At 43.6% G+C, this 19996-nt stretch overlaps 1 protein-coding gene across 12 annotated transcripts in view; it reads left to right on the top strand.

Annotated features, from left to right (window-relative positions):
* ZNF532 (zinc finger protein 532) overlaps positions 1 to 19996 on the top strand; it is a 90241-nt gene that overhangs the window by 11792 nt on the left and 58453 nt on the right. Inside the window, exon 1 of one of the 12 annotated variants that reach the window (XM_039840478.1) lies at positions 18202 to 18225. The exons of the other annotated variants lie outside the window; for them this stretch is intronic. The gene's annotated coding sequence lies outside the window, so the exon portion shown is untranslated. Of the gene's footprint in view, positions 1 to 18201; positions 18226 to 19996 lie in introns of those variants that run through there. 12 annotated transcript variants of the gene reach the window in all.

Here is a 19996-nt window from a genome sequence, read left to right as displayed (position 1 = left end):
CTTTCAGTATTTGTTCCATAAATGCATAGCAAACGCTGATTGTCTGAGTAATGCCTTGGACTGAGACATCGGAGGTAAGAAATTTGGCCAGAAGGCTGGAGAAATTGTTCAGGCCTAATGTCTAGGGTCTCATGGGTGCACAGATAGTATTTAAAGACCTCTCATAGATATGAGTGTGTGTGTGTGTGCGTGCGTGCGCGAGAGAGAGTGCGTGTGTGCATGCGTGCATGCATGTGTGTGTGTTTGAGGCCCCTCGTAGGTATATATCTTTTTTGGCAAAGTGCAAGTCTGGTTTATCTGACCAATGTTAATTTTGGGAAAGATGAAACACATAGTTTAACAGTTGAGTAATAATAATTAGGCTTTAGTGGTTTTGATGTAGATGACTCACAGAGTTTTAAAAAATTTCTGTTCCTCTAATCTTGAGCATTAGGATGTTGTTGACCTCTGTTGGAGTTTCAAATTTAGCTGTAACTTCTTTAGTTACACAGTGCTCTAATTTCAGGTCATTGAGGATAGGAAAAATTTGTTCTGCATCTGTTGTGCTGCTTAGGAGACCTTGCTGGGCTGCCTTTCTCAAGAGGCACTTCAGTTAAGAATGTTCATTGTTATATCCTACACGGTTGTTGGGGATTCTGAAGGCATCTGGCTTGTTATCATCACCTATTTGGGAGCATCAGAGTTGTGGCTTAATTTCTTCCAGGGCTTTCTCTATGCCGGAATCCTATTGCTGGCCTTGTTTTCATGTTACGGTCACTCACATTACCAAGTGCTTACTGTATTCTGGGTAATGTGGTGAGCACCTACCTGGATAGTTTGTTTAATCCTCATAGTAACTCCATGAGGTAGATCTTATTTCCATTTTATACTAGAGAGAACAAGCTTAAAGAAGTTAAGTAATTCGCTTGGAATCTTACAAAGGGAAGAGCCAGAACTCACTCTAGTTTGTCTTACTGCAAAGCCCATGCTCTAAGCCACTGCAATGTACTGTGGTTTACAGGTATCATTTCTGTAGCTAATTCGTGGCAGGCTCAAATATCTTTGAGGTTCATAGCCACTGCCTCTGGGTCAGCCAATTATTTCTCCTATTGTCATGATCTAGGGGGTATTTCTTGCTTGTTCCATGACACTGATGTGGCTTGGCTACCGAAAGTAGATAAACATGAAGAGATACCTTGCTCCTCCTGATTTTTCTTCCTGGGCCATATATGTGTGTGCCTACTTGTGTGCATGTGCGTTTTCCAACATAGATCGCTTCCTTTTGACGGTGCTCCCAGAACCAGTCAAACAAGGTTTCTGCAGTCATTTTTATGGCATTAAAGTTAAGGCAGAGCCCCTTTAGAAATACTTGTTATTGTTCTTCCTCCATATGTGGGGATTTGTTCCCTTGGGCTGATACAGAGGTGCCCCTGGGGAGGAACGACCAGGACAAATGTGGAGTCAGAGTCGTTCAGAAAAATGGGCAGGAAGCATCTCCTTCTCGCTCCACTCCAGAAGGCACTTCTGTTTCCTAATCCCATCTCCCAAGGAGAATACTTTCTTCACGTTGTTCCAAGTGTGTCTCAAAGATGTCTCATCCTGAAAGCTTCCAGCTTTAAATAAGCTCGGGTGGCTCTCCCCACCTGGATCCCCAGGATTGAAGGTTCACACTGAACGTTCACATCAGCACTTGCAAGTTCAGAGAAGCTTTGAGAAAAGCAAGGGGTGTGTGTGTGTGTGTGTGTGTGTATGTGTGTGTGTGTGTGTGTGGGTAACCAAGATTTCCCAGATGCTTAGACTGTAGAATCCCTTCTTCCCCCTTTTCAGTGGGAAGGTCAGTGGCAGGAGAGCATTCCTGGCTGAATGTTGGCCCTGACTGGCGGGATTAAGGAAGCGGGAGAGAGGGGCTTGAAGGAGGAGGGGAGAACTTCCTCCATCCTCCTCCTCTTCCTAGAAGACGGCGATTGACGAAACGATGTCATTCATTCTCTGTTTTTCTGTTTTCCATCTACTCCAGGAAGAGAACTTTTAATTAAATGGGTTTATTTTTAAAGTCAACAGCCAGTACGCATAAATTTGGGGGATGCTCTCAGTCCAATTTTATAGATGACAGTACTACATTCCACGATTCCAGACGTGTTCGGAAGTGAAGTTGGTAACTAGTGAGAGTTGTTTAGTGATTCGGCGATGGCATCATTCTGGAGATGTCAGAAGAGTCGCGGTAACTGTAACCATGGGGGAGCCTGCAGGGTGCCCCCATTCGTCCACAGCTCTCCACACCCGTCCTCAGCAGCCAGGCGGGAGCAGGACTTGCCATCCTGTCAATGCTCAAAGGCCTTGGCGCGGAGGACGGAGGAAGCGGGTTCATCGTGAGTTTAGGAGGCTGAGGTCTTGGTGGGAGGAGGACAGGACAGTAAGGGACAGTCTCTCTTCACTTAGAGCAGCACCACTGACGTGTGAGGCTGCGTCATTCTTTGTCGCGAGGGTATCCTATGCATTGTAGGGTGTCCAGTGTCGTTCCTGGTCTCTACTCACTAACTCCCATGCCCATGCCAGTAGCACCTCTCCTCCCGCCAATTTGTGACAAGCGGAAATGTCTCTGAACATTGCTAAGTATCAGTGGTGGTCACGGTGGTGAGGGGGCACGATCACCCCAGCTGAGAACGGGTTTAAAGCTTGTAGCAAGAACAATACTTCCAAACTTTGGGGAGTGAAATTCTAGAAGAAAGACCTCCCAGGGCCGCCCGCAGGCATCGCTGAGCTGTAAGGTCCCCAGGAAGTGACCGGTGCGCCTTCAGCTGCGCGTTGTCTCGTCCATGTTTTCTAATGCTGGAAGTCTCCAAAATGTTTGCGAATATTTTAAATTTAGCATTTAAGACAAAGGAGAATTCCTGGTAAAATGAGTAAGGAGACAGCTAAAGTAGAGCTGCCGGTTTGACTGGAGACTGGAGTGTTTCAGTGTCTTTGTGCAGGAGTTTAGAAGGCTTATTCAGGTGACAAAGGAAAATTACTTTGAGGTTCCCCTTTCTGTACACAAAGCAGCTCTTCTAAAGTAGAAAATCTATACTTTGCATCAAACTACAATTGCGGAGATGCGACTAAAAAGTGTAGTGTTTATAAACTGGCAAAAGAATGCTTCTAAAGCCTTTTGAGTTTTCCTAAACCAGGAATCCTTTGGTTTTAGTATTAATAAGTAACTTCTTAGTTTAGAAATATTGGAATTCACCAACATGCTTTAAAAAAAAAAAAGAGGCAGTTCGTATCCAACAGTAAAGGAATTTAGACATTTTTTTCTGGCTTTCTCATAGTGAAGCGATTTGAATAACCCACTTGAAGCAGAGGCTGTAATGAATTTTCCTGAAGTTTATTAATGGTGACAGGTTTAGCCCAGACCCTTTCAGTATTTCTCATTGACAAATTAGTAAATTGCCAGCACAAAGGTCTTTCAGTTAAAAGAATGTATATCCAGTGGGAAATAAAGCTCGTACAAAAGTAATCTTTGACAGAATTGCCAGGATTGATGATTTTGACTATCCCCAAGTTCACAGGAAATTTAAACTTCCATCTACATCCATGTAGGTATGAGATTTTGAAAATGCACACTTACACTTAGGTAGATGAACTTTGAAAACCATTTTCCCTTGTCAAAATGTTTGATGTGCATCCTAAGCCTTTCTATGAATTTTACGTTTATATATTTTATATATCTATATGTATAAACATAACAGTGCAATATTCTTATTTTAAAATTTTAATGTAGTATATATATTGTTTTATGACCTGATTTTTTTTTTTTTACCACTAAACGATGTGTCCTGATTGTTCCATGTCAGTATTTGTAATAGCACTGCCTCACTTTTAATGACTGCATAGTACTCTATAGAAAGACATACCATAAACAAGTAAATGTACTTAACACTATTGAACGGTACTCTTAAAAATGGTTAAGATGGTAAATTTTATGCTACATGCATTTTATCACAATTAAAAAAAAGAATGTACCACAATTGATTTATTCATTTCCCTACTGGTAAACATTTACATGTTTCCCAGTGTTTTGCTGTATTACAAATAATGACACCAAATATATTTATACAGATGCCCCTCACTTTGGAAGATTTTGTTTCTTCAGTTTAAAACATTGCCCCGGTGCCCTCAGATCAATGACATGTTGTCCAGATACAGCAAATAGGATCCTTGTCCTTTTTTCTATGGGAATAACTAAGGAAAGTACAGGTTTTTTCTTTCTGGACTTTTAAGAAATTTTTGTTGGTGAGGGTGATGTCGGAGAGAGAGAATCCTGCAGTGATCTCCTTAGCTGAAGGTTTTTTTTCCATTTGGCTCGTAATTCACTGGGGGCCTGGACAAGCCCTGCTCTGAGCACCTTTTTACTGTCACACACCAGATATCTGCAGAGATGGTCACCCAGGGAGATTACCTAGTTCCCAGAGGCATTCCTAAAGGTGAAATGAAGGACGCCCCGCAGCCAGATAACTAACTGGGTTAGGCGGCTTATTCCAGAACGCAGTTGGTCGTGGGCTCCAAGCAGGCTCTGGGCAGAGCGCAGCCAGCTGTTCAGGTCTGCGTGCAAACCGTTTGGTGTTTAGTTAACTCTGACTTCTGTGTTTAATTTTTTTTAGCTGAGCCATCTTTTTAAATGCTAACCCGAGGGCAGTCCTGCCCTTTAAATTTACATTCTGCTTTCTAAAGAAAAACACGGGGCAGGTATTTTTGGAAGCTTTGTATATTCAGTAAGTAGATATTCACTGTTCAAGAACCTTAGTACACTCAGGGCAAGTCAGCACAATTCTATTTTTGACTCTCGAGCAAGAAAAAGAAAACATTGGTCATGTGGATTGACTGGAGTTGCTTAATTTGGGTATGTTCGATGCTGGTTTAGTCACAGGGTGACTGAGCACTCTGCGTCTCCTGGGTGGGCAAGGTGGCCTGGTGGGAGAAGACAGAGATAAAGCAACGCGGGCGGGGCCTGTCCCCTTACGTCTGGGCCTCCACTGAAAACCGCACAGCAAAGCAGAAGCCCCGAGCTTGAACAGGGGTTTCTGTGTCCTGGGGGACGAGCCAGTATTGCAAGTTGTGGCGAAAGTGACCTCTCCCAAATCTGAGTCCCTCTCTGAATGCTGGGGTGGGCCGCGGTTAGTCCCACTTCCTGAGGAAGCGACTGAGGCGGCCGGCTTTGTGAAAGCTGCTGCTCCCAGGAGTCCCACGGGGCCAGAGGAGCAGAAATCACACGCTGCGTGATAGTCCCTTGAGCAGGGGGCTTTGGCACCGAAGGAGCCCTCCACAGAGGGTCTTTCTGTTCGGTTAGCGCTGTGCTTTCAAAAATGATTTCTTACTGCTCTACTACCCTGGATGTCCTGTGCTCTGGGAAATCGGATCCTAGGCAGAGAGAACTTTATGTCCTCCATAAAGAACTTTCTGGAATTATGCTCTGAAGTAAGTTATGAAAACTCAATATATTTGAAAGGAATGTAGTCACTCGAATGATACAACACAGTCTTCGTGAGATATTTAATTTTTTGCAAGCAGACTCAGGATAAAACAAGGTAGTTCATTAATAGAGGAAAATGAAAATTGGGCATTTTGGAACTTGCATGTGATTTTACCCAAGTACAATGAAAAGCAAATATTAAATCATTCAACTCGGTGTGAAAGTAAAGCACGGCTTCAGATGTCCCCTGTCATGCTCAGCACCACGTATTTCTAATTTAAAAAATACGTCGTCAAATATTTTCATTTTGAGTTTTTTTTTTTTAAACGAGAGTGTATATGATCCAGACGTTTCCTTCTCCTTTTCTCCTGCATGTTTCTCCAGCATATTGTAGACCACATTTTCTCTTTCCTTGATTTTCCAAACTTCCTTCTTCTCAAGCATTTAGATAATACGTAAGAGTGAAAAGCTCCGAGGTGAGGGAGGTGGAGGTGGCCCAACTCCTCCTGGGCTCCCGGTTTCCATGTAGCTGCCGCCATAGAGCGGGGAGTCTTTTCAGGGTGTACCTTAAATCCATCAGGTTGTCTTTCTCGAGCCATATAACGTATGTCCCTATATTATATCTTTTTCTTCATATTACTTTTACTTGCCTCTTCATATATATCTTTTTTTTTTCTGTAAAATCCATTTATTAAAAAAACAGCACTGACCTTGACTTGTGCATTCTACTTAAAAGGACATTTTTCTGGAAGTGGATCGAGTGCTTAAGAAATCCTAAGTGAAATTAAGTACCGACCTTTGTCAGTGCTTAACCGTTACAACCTGGGCTTCCCCAAACGTTTGCTTTCCTTCCACCCAGGACATCACTGGGCCTCAGCTCCAGTTACCTCCCAGCTCTTTTCTCCTGGAAAGAGTGGTTTTACCTCTAATGACTTATTTTCGTTGTTGTTTTTTTGTCCTTTAACTATACCTAGTATCTGCTTGCTGAAATCCCCATGACTCTGAGTTGCACTGTTAAAGGAATTTCTTTCTCTCTCGCCTCATCTCTTTCTTCAAAAATTTAAAATAACAAAGTCTGATATATCCGTTATATATCAGTTACTGCCTATAGACTCAGCAGCCTGTACTTTAAATGCGATTGTCTCTGTCTGCGTGTTCCTGTCCCCCCTTCTCCCCTCTGTTCTTCCCCCTCCCCCTCCCCCTCTCTCTAGTAGGTAAATGGCTCTTTCCTTCCTTTCCAGAGGAGCCTGAGACCCTTGTACTGATGAACGTTTAAAAATCATCATATAAGACATATTATGCTCTATAAACGGGATCAAAAGTTTTCTTATACTTGGTTTTGGTTTTGTTCTGTGTTTTTGCATATGTTTTAAGGCTTATCACCAAAAATGAGAATTAATAACCGTTTTGACTAAAGGTACCTAAGAAAGTTGACTGGCTACTTCATTCCGGTCTTTCCAACTCTTTCTTTCTTGTTGACCAGTTTCTTTTTCATCCTAGCCTGAGGTGATATTACCTGCCGGCCTAAACCAGTTTTCCCTCTCTCCTGAAGCTTGATGAGCCTTTGGGTTCACACTTTCCTTGAGTTGGGGGAAGTAATTTATTGTTTAGATAAGATTTCCTTCAGGCTAAGAACCCTTAGGACAATGAAAGTAAAAGTTCTGAAATAGGTGTGTGGATAAATATAATATAGATACTTATCCATAGGCAAGCCTAGTTTACTGTGCAATCAAGAGTATGTAGTCTCTCGATGGATGGAATGATTGAAGTTTTCTGAAACATGTTAAACTTAAGGGGTATAATTTAAAGAGCACGAGTCAATGATTTTAATGTCTTTCTCTCCTCTTTCATTTTATCACATGAGTTGAAAATACATCTTCAAAAAAAATCTTCCAAATTTTAAAGCGAATGGGTGAAACTCAACACTGTGTCTTAAAGGTTATTTTTTTGAAGTGTTCTTATTTTTGCAAGAATTCTTGAAGGAAGGTCTCTTGTGGTTTCTTGCTTTGGCAAAATTTCTTTGGAAAATATCAAAATCTAAAATTAAAAGTGTATTCTTGAACAAATGTATGCGTTGAGTTAACGTGGACATATGTCTGTGACATGATGGAAACATGCATAGACATAGATGTCTGTGATATACTGTTGAACATAAAAAAGTCTATTATGTTAAAATTCTATATGTATATATCTATTTATGATTATGCATGTAGAAGTTTGTATCCCGAATGTTGTCAGAGCTTATCTCTGTTGCTTACTCTTCTGGGTTTCAGAGTATTGGCACAAGGCATATACTACTCTTATAATAAAAAATGTTTCAAAATTCCAGGAATGGAAGAGAGAGATTCTGAATAAATGACAGCCTGTTGGCTAAATGAAGCCCTTTTCAAAGACGCTACCTGGGCATTCAAGTTAAGACTGATTCTAATGGAATAACAGTGCGCACACAGATTTTGGTCATATTGGCTAGATAGCCCCTTAATGGGGCTGTGAGAGAGACAGAGGAGGTGGGATGCCATTACCTACGAAAGAACTCAAGTTCTGCTGATGGATGAATTGACGAGGCTCTTGACTGATCATTTCCGTAGCGCCCAGTACGCAGAAAGTCTTCAGAAATGCCTGTTAACAAGCTGAGAGCAAGTTGTTTGTTCCAGGTTTTCACATCAGCAATTTTTGATTTGTTCTTCAAAGAAAAAAAGAAGAATGATTAGGAGTTTCTGTGAGTTACTGACTATCTATTGTGGGATACGTTAGCGTTCAGAAATGAGCTAATTGAGAAGCTGTGTACATTTTTAGATCTAAGTGCTTATTAATATATTAGAACTGCTCAAAGACCTGGCTTACCTGCGAAATGGTTAAGTTTAATATTTGTTTATCTTGAAAGGGTTTGGCTTATGCTTGTCGTGTGTGTAAGCCCGAGAGCGGTGATTGCATGGGTAAATTGGTGGCACTTTTTTACTTAACTGTGGATCAGCCGAGCGTTTCTAGAATATCCTGATTTTTCTGGAAGCCCCGGAATGTTCACCAGATTTATTGTGGACCTTATGTTTTCCTCCATTTACCGTCTTTGGTAGTGAGATAGAAGAACCGTTTCCTCTGGTTCCGACTCGAACCACTTAGGAGAGATGCTCTGTAGCCCAGCTCTGTCTGGCTGGTACCTTCGTAGTGGATTGTTGTCATCTTCTTGTCCTTATAGTCCATCATTTGTCTAATCATTTTCAGCAGTTTTGCAAAAGAAGCATAAATATTTGATTTTTATCATAGAAAGCCTTTCCTGTGTTTAGGAAGGGTTTTAAATAATAAAATAAGTGAAAATAATTTTCTCATTATCAAATCCAATAAACCGTGGCTGGTTCTGGGTATTAATTTTCGAGGCTTTAAGATTATTGACCTCTTTATTCTTCCCTAATGAATTAATCATTTGCCTTTTCTGCGGTTTTGATCTTCTACCCATTTCGTTTAGTTCGACTTGAAGTCTTTCTCAATTGTCAGGAGCTCCTGGGAGTTTTATGAACAGAAGTTGTCTATCAGCTTTTTCTAGATATTTTGGCAGTTTTATCTAGGATAATATTGTGCCCTACTTTGAATATTTTATAAATTGATGTTCATTAAGGTTTTGGGGGCTGTTGGAATCATAAAAGATGCATTGTGGGACTTGGAGAAAAGTTAACATCCCACAGGAAAGGCCCAAAGAAATTTCCTCCTCTTCCCCCACATCCCAGTGGCACTGGGCCAGTGGACAGAGGCTCTGGGTTTTCTGTGTAAATTGTCACTAAGGTTTGACCCAAATTAGATTGTCTAACAAGGGCGTGCCAGTGACAGCTGGAATTGGTGGCCCTCTACAGAAGAGTAGATATGTTCTGGATGCCCAACCATCTCTGCTTTGTCTGCTTTGTGTGGTGGTGTCTCCTTGTCGACTGCAAAGGAATAGACTCATTTCTTGAAGGCGGTAGTTCCCAAAAGGGACATAGCACCTCTGAGATGCTCTTAGAAGAAAAAAATGGGTCTGGAGATCAAATAGATTTGGTAAACATAAGATCTCTAAATCTTTGAGGTTTATAATGCACATTACTATGTTAATGGGGATGAAGATTTGGGGAGGTCTTGTGGTAAGGAAACCAGTTAAAACTTTGTTTAACCATTTGACCCTAGAATCTTCCTTCCCTCCAAATATCTATAAACAGGGACAGTTGTGGGAAACAGTGATGTAGAGATGTTGGCATTTTGGAGCTGCCTCTCGCCGGCTCGCCGGCCCATTGCATGTACCTCTTCTCAACCCACTAGTGACATATTAGTACTATTGTGGAAGTATTTAAATCACAGAGTTGACTAAACACTAACAATCAGGGTTTCCCACCCCTCCGACCGCTGGGTCTTACAGATTGCTAACACTCTGCTGATGTTTATCAGCCTGTTTCCTTGGAGATGTCACAAGAGGGTACCACACATTGAACACGTTTCTAAAATTCAGTTGTCTTCCCTGTTCAGTGTAGCAGGTTTTTTTTTTTAAATTGTGGTAAAACATACATAATAGTTTTCACATTAACCATTCCTAAGTATATGATTCCATGGCGTTAAATACATCCCCCTCAACAAAACATTTTTATCACCCCCCGGCAAAAACTCTGAATCACTGAAACAATAACACTCCCTTTCCACCTCCCTGCAGCCCCTGATAACCTTTATTCTACTTTACATCTCCATGAATTTGCCTCGTCTAGGCGCCTCACATAAGCGGGAAGTGCAGCAGTTGTTGCCTGGCGGGTCTGCTGTGCCCCAGTGGAGACACCCCCGACATCTGGGACGGAGTGGCGGGAGGTGGGGGTTCACAGCACACATGCCTGGGACACCTTCAACCATATGCATCTACGTGTGGATGCCTTTTTATCCTTCTCCCCCTGTGCAAATTTTGTTCCTTATAAATGTAATCTGTGAACCTCCTCAAATCCTTTAGAGGTATTATATGAAATAAAACAACACATTGTGTCCATAAATAGTGAAAAGGCCAGTACATTGGACGGATTGAATATGGTTGGAATTAACCAGAGAGTTGTCTTCAGGAGGCTTTGAATGGGAGGAAGATAGACTAGGAATAGAACGGATGAAGATAAACCAGCAAAAGAACAAGTTGGGAGACAAGGTCCCAGCCCTGTGTGACCTCACATGTTAAAATGGGCCGCCTGGTTAGCTGGAGACATAAAAGGCTGCACGGACTACATTCTTCAAAGGCCATGGTTGTGTTCTAGGGTCAGGTCTTAGGCTGTAAGCCTTTTTCTTTTTTCCTTCTGTTCCCCCCACCCCACCCCTGGCCCCACCGCCCGGTTTGAATAGAAACAGAAAATTCTCTGGGTTAGAATTTGTCTTTGATATTGGTCCTGGTCTAAGGGGAACTTGTTATTGACATTTCATTATGTGTGCTCTTAGAGTTGGTAAGTTTGAGGGAACAGTTCAGCTGTTTCCGAATTAAATATTTTTATAAGCTGTGTACTTTTCTGGAATATAGATAACCTGAAAGCAGTTGAATGCTGGAAGTTTTTCTTCTCCACCCTTTTTTTCTCTTTCCTTTGTATTTAACGCACTGAGCGAGGGTCTTCTGAATACATGGAGGCTGGGAAAAAGAGACCTAAAAAAGACAAATACATTTAAAAATGATTTTTGAACGTTCATGAAACCTAATTTTGCAATCAAAAATGACTATTTCTAGGTTTTCAATTATATCAGTTATATATTCAGTTATATTTTCTCACAAGTAATGGAATTTGCTGTTTTTCACTGTAAACAATTTTGGACCTCACTAAGTTCAGTAACTATTTTCTTACTGTGACAGGTTTGCATTTGCATTAGGAAAAGCCCCGAGTCCGTTTCATGCGTTTTTGTAGAAATGAGGCTTGAGGAGCAGAGCGATTCTTAAGTTGTTTACATTGAGTTAATGGAGGTGTAGTTGATTGTTACTTATCTATTTTTAACAATTTTAACTTTTTGTTAAAGTAATGCATGTACATAGGTTTTAAAAAATCAAGCATATTTTCCTATCCTTACTCCTGTAGGCAGTTAACTTCATCTCTTTAATCTGTTCTTCTGTTATTCACTTTCTTATTTCTAAATGATATACCTTGCTAAAGTTGGACTTCTTCGTTTGAGCTGTTACCACCCGACTATCTCTCGTGATGGAGGTTATGAGTCTGCGCTGTGGAGTAAAGGGTCTGGGTTCTGTTCCATCCTTTCCTGTTTACTGGCCGTATGTCTTTGAGCAAGATACTGAACATTTCTCTTCCTAACATATAAAGCAGTAATAATAATAATAATAATAATAATAACGGCCACCAGGCCTGCCATTAATGCTGCAGGGCCTGGGGCAAGAGTACAAATGGAGACCAGATGGCTAACTATTTAAAGGTATAATGAAATATTTAAAAGTTATATTTAAATATTTAAAAGGTATATACGATATGCCTAAATATTTAAAAGGTTTAAATCAAGCTGTATATATGGTTTGGCCCCTTCTCCCACCCAGGCAGGGCCTTGGCGGCTCCTCAGGTGTCTCTCTCAAGACCCAGAGTCTGAGACACCCTCGTCCTTGGCCCAGCCATGTGAGAGCTGAGTGACAGCAGGAGTCCATCCCGGGTGGAGCTGGGCCTGGACCCACAGAACCCAGCGGCAGACCGAGCCGCTCACGGTTCCCAGGGAGCCTGGATGGGTGGGTTTTCCATCCAGAGTACCTTTCTTGAACTTCTCCCACACCTGACTTTTCTGACTGAAGATTTACAGGCAGTTGTAAGCACCTCCCCAAACCCGTGCCGTCTGTGCAGGGGGAATCGGGGAGCTCAGGCACTCCAGGGCAGAGGCTGTGACTGACTGACACACACACACACACACACACACACTCTCTCTCTCTCCCCTTCCCTTCCCCTCCCCTCCCCTTCCCCTCTTTCCCGTAATTCCCATTTACTCAGCCAGTTTCCAAAATTAAACAAACAAACAAAACTTTCATGAGAGACTGAAAAGAAAAAAAATAGCCCTGTGCTCTATAGTCCTTTAGATAAATGTGTCTGCAACCCAGGCCCCAGGCAGAGGCTCCGTCCATTTGGTGGCAAAGGTACTGAGTGCCGCCTTGGCCGGTGGGGACTCGCGTTAACACATGCCACGGCCCTTAAATCAGCGCCTGGGCACAGCCAGTCCTATGCAGTTGTTCTACTCCTGACATTTTTGATGTTCTGTAATTTTGCTATGGTGTGGACTTTTTTCATTTGATCAGGGTTAGAGGGTTGCCAGATTTACCAAACAAAAAAATACAAGATGCCCAGATAAACAATGGAACATACTTACACTAAAAGATTAATCGTTGTTTATCTGAAATTCAGATTTAACTGGGCATCCTGTGTTTTATCTGGCAGCCCCGTGAGGGCCCTTTCCATCCCAGACTTGGCTCCTTTAGTCTTGGGAGATAGTCCTGTATTTTTTCTTTGATAATGTCCTCTCTGCGTTTTCTCTTCCTGAAACACTCTTATTAGTCAGAGGTTGGACCAACTGGATTGAACTTTTAATTTTCATGCCTTTTCTCTCCTATTGTTTAGCTCACTTTTCTAGTTCTACTTTCTGGGAGAGAGCCTGATTTCCTTGACTTTATTATTATTTTTTTAACCTATTTAATCTTTTATTTGAGTTATTAATATTTATTATTTCTAAAGTTCCTCCCTGTGTTTTGGGTGCTTCTTCATAACTTCCTGCTTTCCTTTTTCTCTGAAGATACTAGTTATGTATACATTCTTCTACTCTTTGCGGCAGCTCTGTCCTCTTTTTTTTTTTATATTTTTTGGTTTATTTCGGTCTCTTGTGTTGGAGGTTTTCCCACAGGTCTGGCGATGTTATTTAAGGATGAGGCTGTGAAAATCTGATTGGAAGCTCTGCCTGCACAGGTGAGACTTGTCCTTTGGGGGGCTTCTCTGTGATTATTCATCGAGTTGAGCTCTTTCTTGAGGGGCCCCACAAGTCAGCGTCTGGACGCCTTTCCCTGGAGCTTTCATTTCTTAGGACGCCCGTCGATTCTTCTGCCTGAGGCATAAGCTTGGCTTGTGGCCTTAGGGGTGGAGGAAATGGAAGGGCAGGCTTTCTGTCCCACACCTCACTCCATGGCTTGGACAACCCAGAGAATTTTCCTCTTGCCCTTCCCTAGCTGTCCCCGCTTGCAGAGGGTCAGGGGCGTCACAGAAGGGCTCTGTGTGCTGACTTCCAGCCATCCGTGGTTTAGGCCCCACCTCACTTCCTCCTTCCGGGCCTGAGCTGCTTCGGAGCCGTTTCCATGGGAATAACGGTCCTCCATCCCCACGGCCGCCTCCTGCAAGGCCCCCTGGATGTATAACTCTTGACTTTGCCGACTTAGCCACCACTCTTCCTTTATCCGAAACTTAATCAGTGACTTACGTTGGCCTTGACTCCATTCTCACTGCCCTGTCCTTTGGGCAGATAGTATTTTTTTTGGTAACACCTTTGTTGAGATACAAGTCACATATTATACAATTCACCCATTTATAGTGTACAGTCCGTGGTTTTTAGTTTAGTCACAGAGTCGTGTAAGCATCTCCAGTCGATTTTCGGACCTTTTCGTCACCTCGGAAAGAAACTCTGCTCCTTTTAGCCTTCACTCCCCAGTCCTCCCAACCCCCCAGCCCTAAGCAACCACAAGTCTCTCTCTCTACATATTTGCCTATTTTTATCTTTTTAAAAATACTTTTAATGTCATCTTTGTGAAATTTCAGGAGCTTATGAATTCAGTCAGCATTCTTTCATGGCAAGTTTTTGCCATGTATAAAATAGTGAAATACCGAAAACATCCTGCCTGTTTCTCTCCTTCTGTACTCTGAGGACCGGCTGAGGTGCCACCTCTGACAGACGGGGGAATTTTCCTTTGTTTTCTCTCCCTTTCCCTTCCTCCATTCCCTTATCTAATGTCCCTGCTTCTGATCTGTTGGAGCGGGGACTCGCCAAGCCCAGGTCAGTGGCCTTCCTGTCCCCTCGGCTTGTCGCGTCTGTCAGGTGTCTGAAGAGTGGTCGTTCAGTCTGCCTTTGCATCCGGGCCTCCGAGGGTCTTGGGAGCTGAGGAAGCGGAGGCTGTGTGTGGCGCGGAAGTAGACGTTACTGTCGGGGACTCACAGATCTAACTCCATGCATTGACTATTTGGTCAGCACCTGCTCTTTGGAGAAATTTAAAGCTGTACATGGGCAGCTTTAAAGAATGGACTTTTAGGGCACGAAGACAGATACACAAACAATTATAGCACCTGTTTTGAAGGATGACGAGCCTGCCCGCCGGAGTGGAGTCACAAGTTAGTGTGGCCTTAGGGATAGTCCTGAATAGACGTTAGCCGTTCTTAGGGCTGCTGCCAGGGAGCCCTGTCCCTGTCCCCCCCTCTCCTCTGGACCTCTGGGATCCCTCCGTTGGCTCTGCACCTCACCACCTGCCTTCTCAGCCAGCTGGGCCCTGGTCCACTCCTTTCCCACTCCGGAGCAGCCTCCCTTCCTTTTTCCTGGAAGAGAGGGCAGCCGCTCAGCTTCCCAGGGGACCAGATGGCTGTGGCTAGACGTCTCTGCAGCACGATGAGGACGCCCGAGCCCGCTTTTGCTCCGACTTCTCTCTAAGCCCAGTCTCTCTATTCCTGTTTTTCTCTAGTTCTCTTCGAGTCTCTTAGAACTTACTGCGGCTGCTCACGCTGGCTCTCGGCCGTCTGTGGGGGCCCAGTCTGTGAGCTGCGGCCCTGTGTAGTCTGCTAGTCCGCGGGGTAACAAGGTCTAGGGGTGAGGGCTGGGCCAGGGTTAGGCAAGGAGCGGTTGAGATTGCAGCCATTCCTCAGTTATGCTTGACTAGGGAGACAGAGTTTTGAAATTAAGAGAAAAGGTCATGGGACAGTCAGGGAGACATTGTGGAATTTTGCTTTGCGAGCTGAAATTTTGCTGCCTTGTAAGAGGGAACTGCATTTCTCTCCATGTATGAATTCCAGGTGACCCTACCCAGGGCTGATGCCTAGAGTAGGACTGGAGGCACATCCCCATTAGGGGAAGGGCCATACACTCCGACATGAGGGGTGAGGAGGAACCGGCGCCATCACGCCGTGAAGAACCCAGGAATGCTCCGGCTCTTCCTTCCATCAGACCAGCATCGCTTCAAAACTACTTCACTTTCCTTGTTGTTCTTAATGACATATTTTTTAAAAATGTATTTCCCATTTACCGTTAACATGCAGTGCGTATAGTGTCAGGTTCATTGCTGTTGTGGGCAGAAACACTGGCCTTGTTAGAGGTGCCTGTGAAGCATGGAGAGAGGGGTAAATGATTCATTCTCTTCCGTGCGGCCTGTACAACCGAATCTTTAGGAGGCACCTATTTTTTTTATAACTTGTTTTCTATATTAAACTATCAGTGATCCAGTTGTCATACTGCCCTCCGTCGGGCAAAAAGAAAAACCAAATAATCATTTATCGTCTCTGGCCGCAGACTGGGGCTGGCTGTAGTTGCTGATCATCTGTCATTTTGTGCCCAGGAAAAGCATGGAGAAGGTAAACTTTTGGAAATTCTGTTTCTTATAAACTTTGGTTCAAAAGTAGCTAAGTTGTTTGCTTTAGTCAGTGCCCGACGTTGAGGCCGCTGCTGGTAAGAAGATTAAATGAAAAATTAATCTGCACATATGCAGGGCTGTTGTTTAAACATTTTAGGAATCGCTCCTGTTGATTGTGCCTTCGTCAACATTCCGTGGGAGCAGGAGGGTGGTGGCACCCATGCCCTGCTCTCAGCCCCCTCTGGGCACCTCACTCCTCCCCCACTCTCTTAGCCATTTATTATCACTGTCTTACTCTTCAAAAAACCTGAGGTCCATGCTTTATTTAGATTTCCTTAGTTTTCACCTAATGCCCTTTTTCTGCCCCAAGATCCCATCCGGGATGCCACGCCATATTTGGTCCTCACGTCTCCCGAGGCCTCTCTGGTGTGTCAGCCTGGCAATGTCTCAGGCTACCCTGGTTTTTCGTGACCCTGTCAGTTTTGAGGAGAGCTGGCTAGGTATTTGTGGCGTGTCCCCAGTTGCGATTTGTCTGATGTTGTTTTGTGATTAGGCTGGGGTAATATGTTTCTGGGATAAGGTGCTGTTCTAACATCACATCAAGGGGACATATCATACTTATGACTTACCATTCTTGATGTTGACTTTGGTCACCTGGTCAAGGTAGTGTTTGTCAGGCTTCTCCACTCTGAAGTTACCCTTTTTCTCTCCCTTTTCCAGACTGTCCTGTTCGGAAGAAAGTCACTAAGGAGCGGGGAGTTACTCTTCACCTCTGTATGGGTGGGGCATCTACATAACCCATTTGAAATTCTTCTCTGCTTTTCCCCATTCATTCAATTATTCCAGTCGTTTGTATCAGTATGGACCCATGAATATTTATTTTATACTTTGGATTATAATCCAATACTACTTTGTTTGTTGCTCAGTTGTACCAGCTTTGGCCGTCAGGAGCTCTCGCAGTTGACCTCTGTGTCCCTGAGACCTGCCCCCTGTCAGTGTGGCTCGTTTTGGAGCAATTTCTTAACTTTCTGGTACCACAAGGTGTTCCCGGCTCATTTTGTGCATTTCTTGCCCAATCCTAGCATCGGCCATTTCTCCAGAAGCCCTGGTTCCTTTTCCTGGAGAATGGTGCTAGAAACAAAGATCCGGGCGATGGGTGTCCGCCTCGCTGTTCGTTTATTGTCACTTTTTTGTCCATTTTTTTTCTCTGCACACTGGTGCTGGGTTCGCCTTCTCACATGACTCACTTTCTTTTTTTTTTCCTATCTGTTCTTTCCACAAGAATGCCCAGATTTGGTTTTTAGAACTGTCAGATTTTTAGAAGACTAGATCAATACGAAATTAATATTCCCTGGACAAGGAATTAAGCTGCTTTTTTATGTGGTTCGAGTTCCAGTATCGACACTACATTGGAATCTGCCTGTAAAGTTAGATTGCATTTGGGCTGATGATATTTTTGCTCTGTGATTTGTATCTTTTATTACAGTTTCCAAGAATTTTAGAGATTCATGAACCTTGGGGAGATAGTTAAAAACTTATTAAAATTAAACCTTGAGCATTCGGTTTCATCAAGGCAAAATAAGCAGATGAACTTGAATGGACTGGGAACTGGAGATTTGCATTTATTATTCCCAGTTTAAGGTGCAGCTTATTAGATCGTAGAGCATGCCAAGGGCAGTGAGATGGTTTAATGAAGGAGATTAAAGTGGAGGCAACAGGAACAATATAAAATTCACGTCTTCGGGTTGTAATATCTCCCCTAGATTTGTCTTTTATGGGAAACCCTGTTTGAAAACCACTTCCTCGCTGTGAAATGTCAGTAAGCTGTAAGCTGAAATGAACATACTCTATTCCACGTCTCAGAAACAGATAGAGGCATACATTATTTTCTTTTTTGTTCTCCATATCACATTAATTATCGATTTTTAAAATTAACTCTAAGGCTCAAAACTAAGAGTTTTTTTTATGATTCTCAGGGCTCCCTTGGGAAACACTTACTTGCAAGGGTTCTGAGGATTTGTTGGAGGCACGGTGCTCAGGCCTCACTGTCTCTGACCTTCTGCCCGTCTAGGAGGCGGGGCCCGGGGATGCTGGAGTCCTTTCAGATGCGACTCTCAGCCAAGGCTGCTGCTGCTGCTGCTGCTGCTGCTGCTGCTCATGGGAAGTGGCGCACTGTACCTGCAGCGCTGCGTCTGTGTAAATTCACAGCGGGGTTGTCGCTTGCGGCTGCAGAGTCACGTGGGCTCAGGTGAGGGTGGTGCCACTAATGCCTCTGGTCTGAGCACCTCTTCTGTCCACCTCTGTGGTTCTGACCTGGTGGGTCATGTGTGCCTCAGCCTCTAATTCCGATGGTGGCTGAGGCTCACGCCTCAGCCTGTGGGTTCTGTGACAGACAAGGTGAGCCTCTGACCTCTGGCCCTTGGCCACTCAGGACCAGCTTCCCCACCTGAGATGCTGCCCACTTAGCTTGGTTCCTTCTGTTGCTCAAATCCAGACTCTCTGTGACAGGGAAGGTTAATGATCACAGACTGTTCTGTACAACACGGTCCCGACTTGGCTGCCCGGCCAGGTAGGTCTCCCGGCCATAGCTGTTGGTCTCCCTTGGGTTGCGGGATGAGGAATAGGAACCTTCCCTGAAATTCGCTGACCACTGGCCACTCCTTGTTTGAATTTTAAGCTTTCTGTGCTTTTTTGTGCGGCTGTGTTTGATCACAACAAGGCTCTCTCTAAACATCTAAGTGTCAGCACCCCCTCCCGGTATCTCTGGGGTTGGGTGTGTGCTTGTTGCCTTCATTTTTTAGGTGGGAACGTTTCCAACACAAGCCAGGGAGCAGAGGGGATGTTGGTGCTGACCGGAGCAGCACGAAGGGGTGTTGTGCATGTGTACCTGTCGTCTATGTTTGTGTAGCTGCGATGTTGAAAGTTCATTCTTATCACCAGGTTTTGTCCAAAGAAACTCGGTTATTTTCGGGAACTGTACAGATGGGTTATCTATGTCCCTGCTTATTTGTTAAGTGACAAGAGTGTTAGGTCGGTAAGTTATTTTATAGAGCTGCACAAAGAAGTAAATAGGAAATTCATCATCTCCCTCCATGCATTCATTCATGCATTGTTCATCGGACAAATATTTCTTTTACAACTGGTAGGCAAGCCATATAGAAAGCAGTTTAAGCTTTCTAATAATCAGCAACACAGAAGTTTGTGTATAATAAATCATCATTTTGTTGCTGTAGACATTAGTCAGTAAATATTTACAAAAGTAGGGGATATGATGAACTTAAAGTATAATGAACTTAAAGTATATGATGAACTCTGATGCATAATGGCAGCAACGAAAATTGGTACAGGCTTTGGGAAAGTCATTTTGGCATTTGTCTTCATGGATCAGAAAAAAATGACCTGTGATTGGGTCAAAATTCGGGAACTATTGCATCCGTCTTCTCAGAGATTTATGTTTGCGTAGTAGAAGCTGTCTTGCCTGAAAGCAGGATAAAAATCTAGCCTTTGCTATGTCTTTTTGTCTTGTGTTTGTGGAAAGCCTATTAAGTGCCTCAGAACTAGTGCCTTTGTTCCACAGCGTGAGAAATGCCGGAGATCCCTGAGGGCTTTTAATCTTTTCCTAGAGAAGGTTCGAGTGTCCTGGATGTCACGCAGCTGGGACTGGCAGGAGCAGCAGGTTGGGCGGGAACACGAGGGCTTCAGTGTAACTTTGACAGAGGTTGGGAGGGACAAGTAGAACGTATAACCCATAAGTGGAAAGGTGGCTCTTAAAGTGGAATTAAGACCGAATGTAGAAATATGTGAATTCTGTGACTATATGTGATCGTTGTGACCACAGGAGTTGCCCAGTTTGCCTTGGAATAAAAATAGATGATAATCTGAAGGGACCCGCGAGGGGAGAGGTGCACAGGCCAGGGAGTGGGAGAGAAGTCCGCTCTTGGCAGTGCTGCTGCAGGGTCCACGAGAGGAGAGGATGCTGGAAAAGGAAATCTGCCGAAAGGTCACAGGTCACAGGTCAC

Source organism: Pteropus medius, unplaced genomic scaffold (assembly GCF_902729225.1).
Source record: "Pteropus medius unplaced genomic scaffold, Ma_sr-lr_union100, whole genome shotgun sequence".
Classification (NCBI taxonomy): domain Eukaryota; kingdom Metazoa; phylum Chordata; class Mammalia; order Chiroptera; family Pteropodidae; genus Pteropus; species Pteropus medius.
The sequence above is the reverse complement of the archived record's forward strand: the minus strand, read 5'-3'. Positions and strand labels throughout refer to the sequence as shown.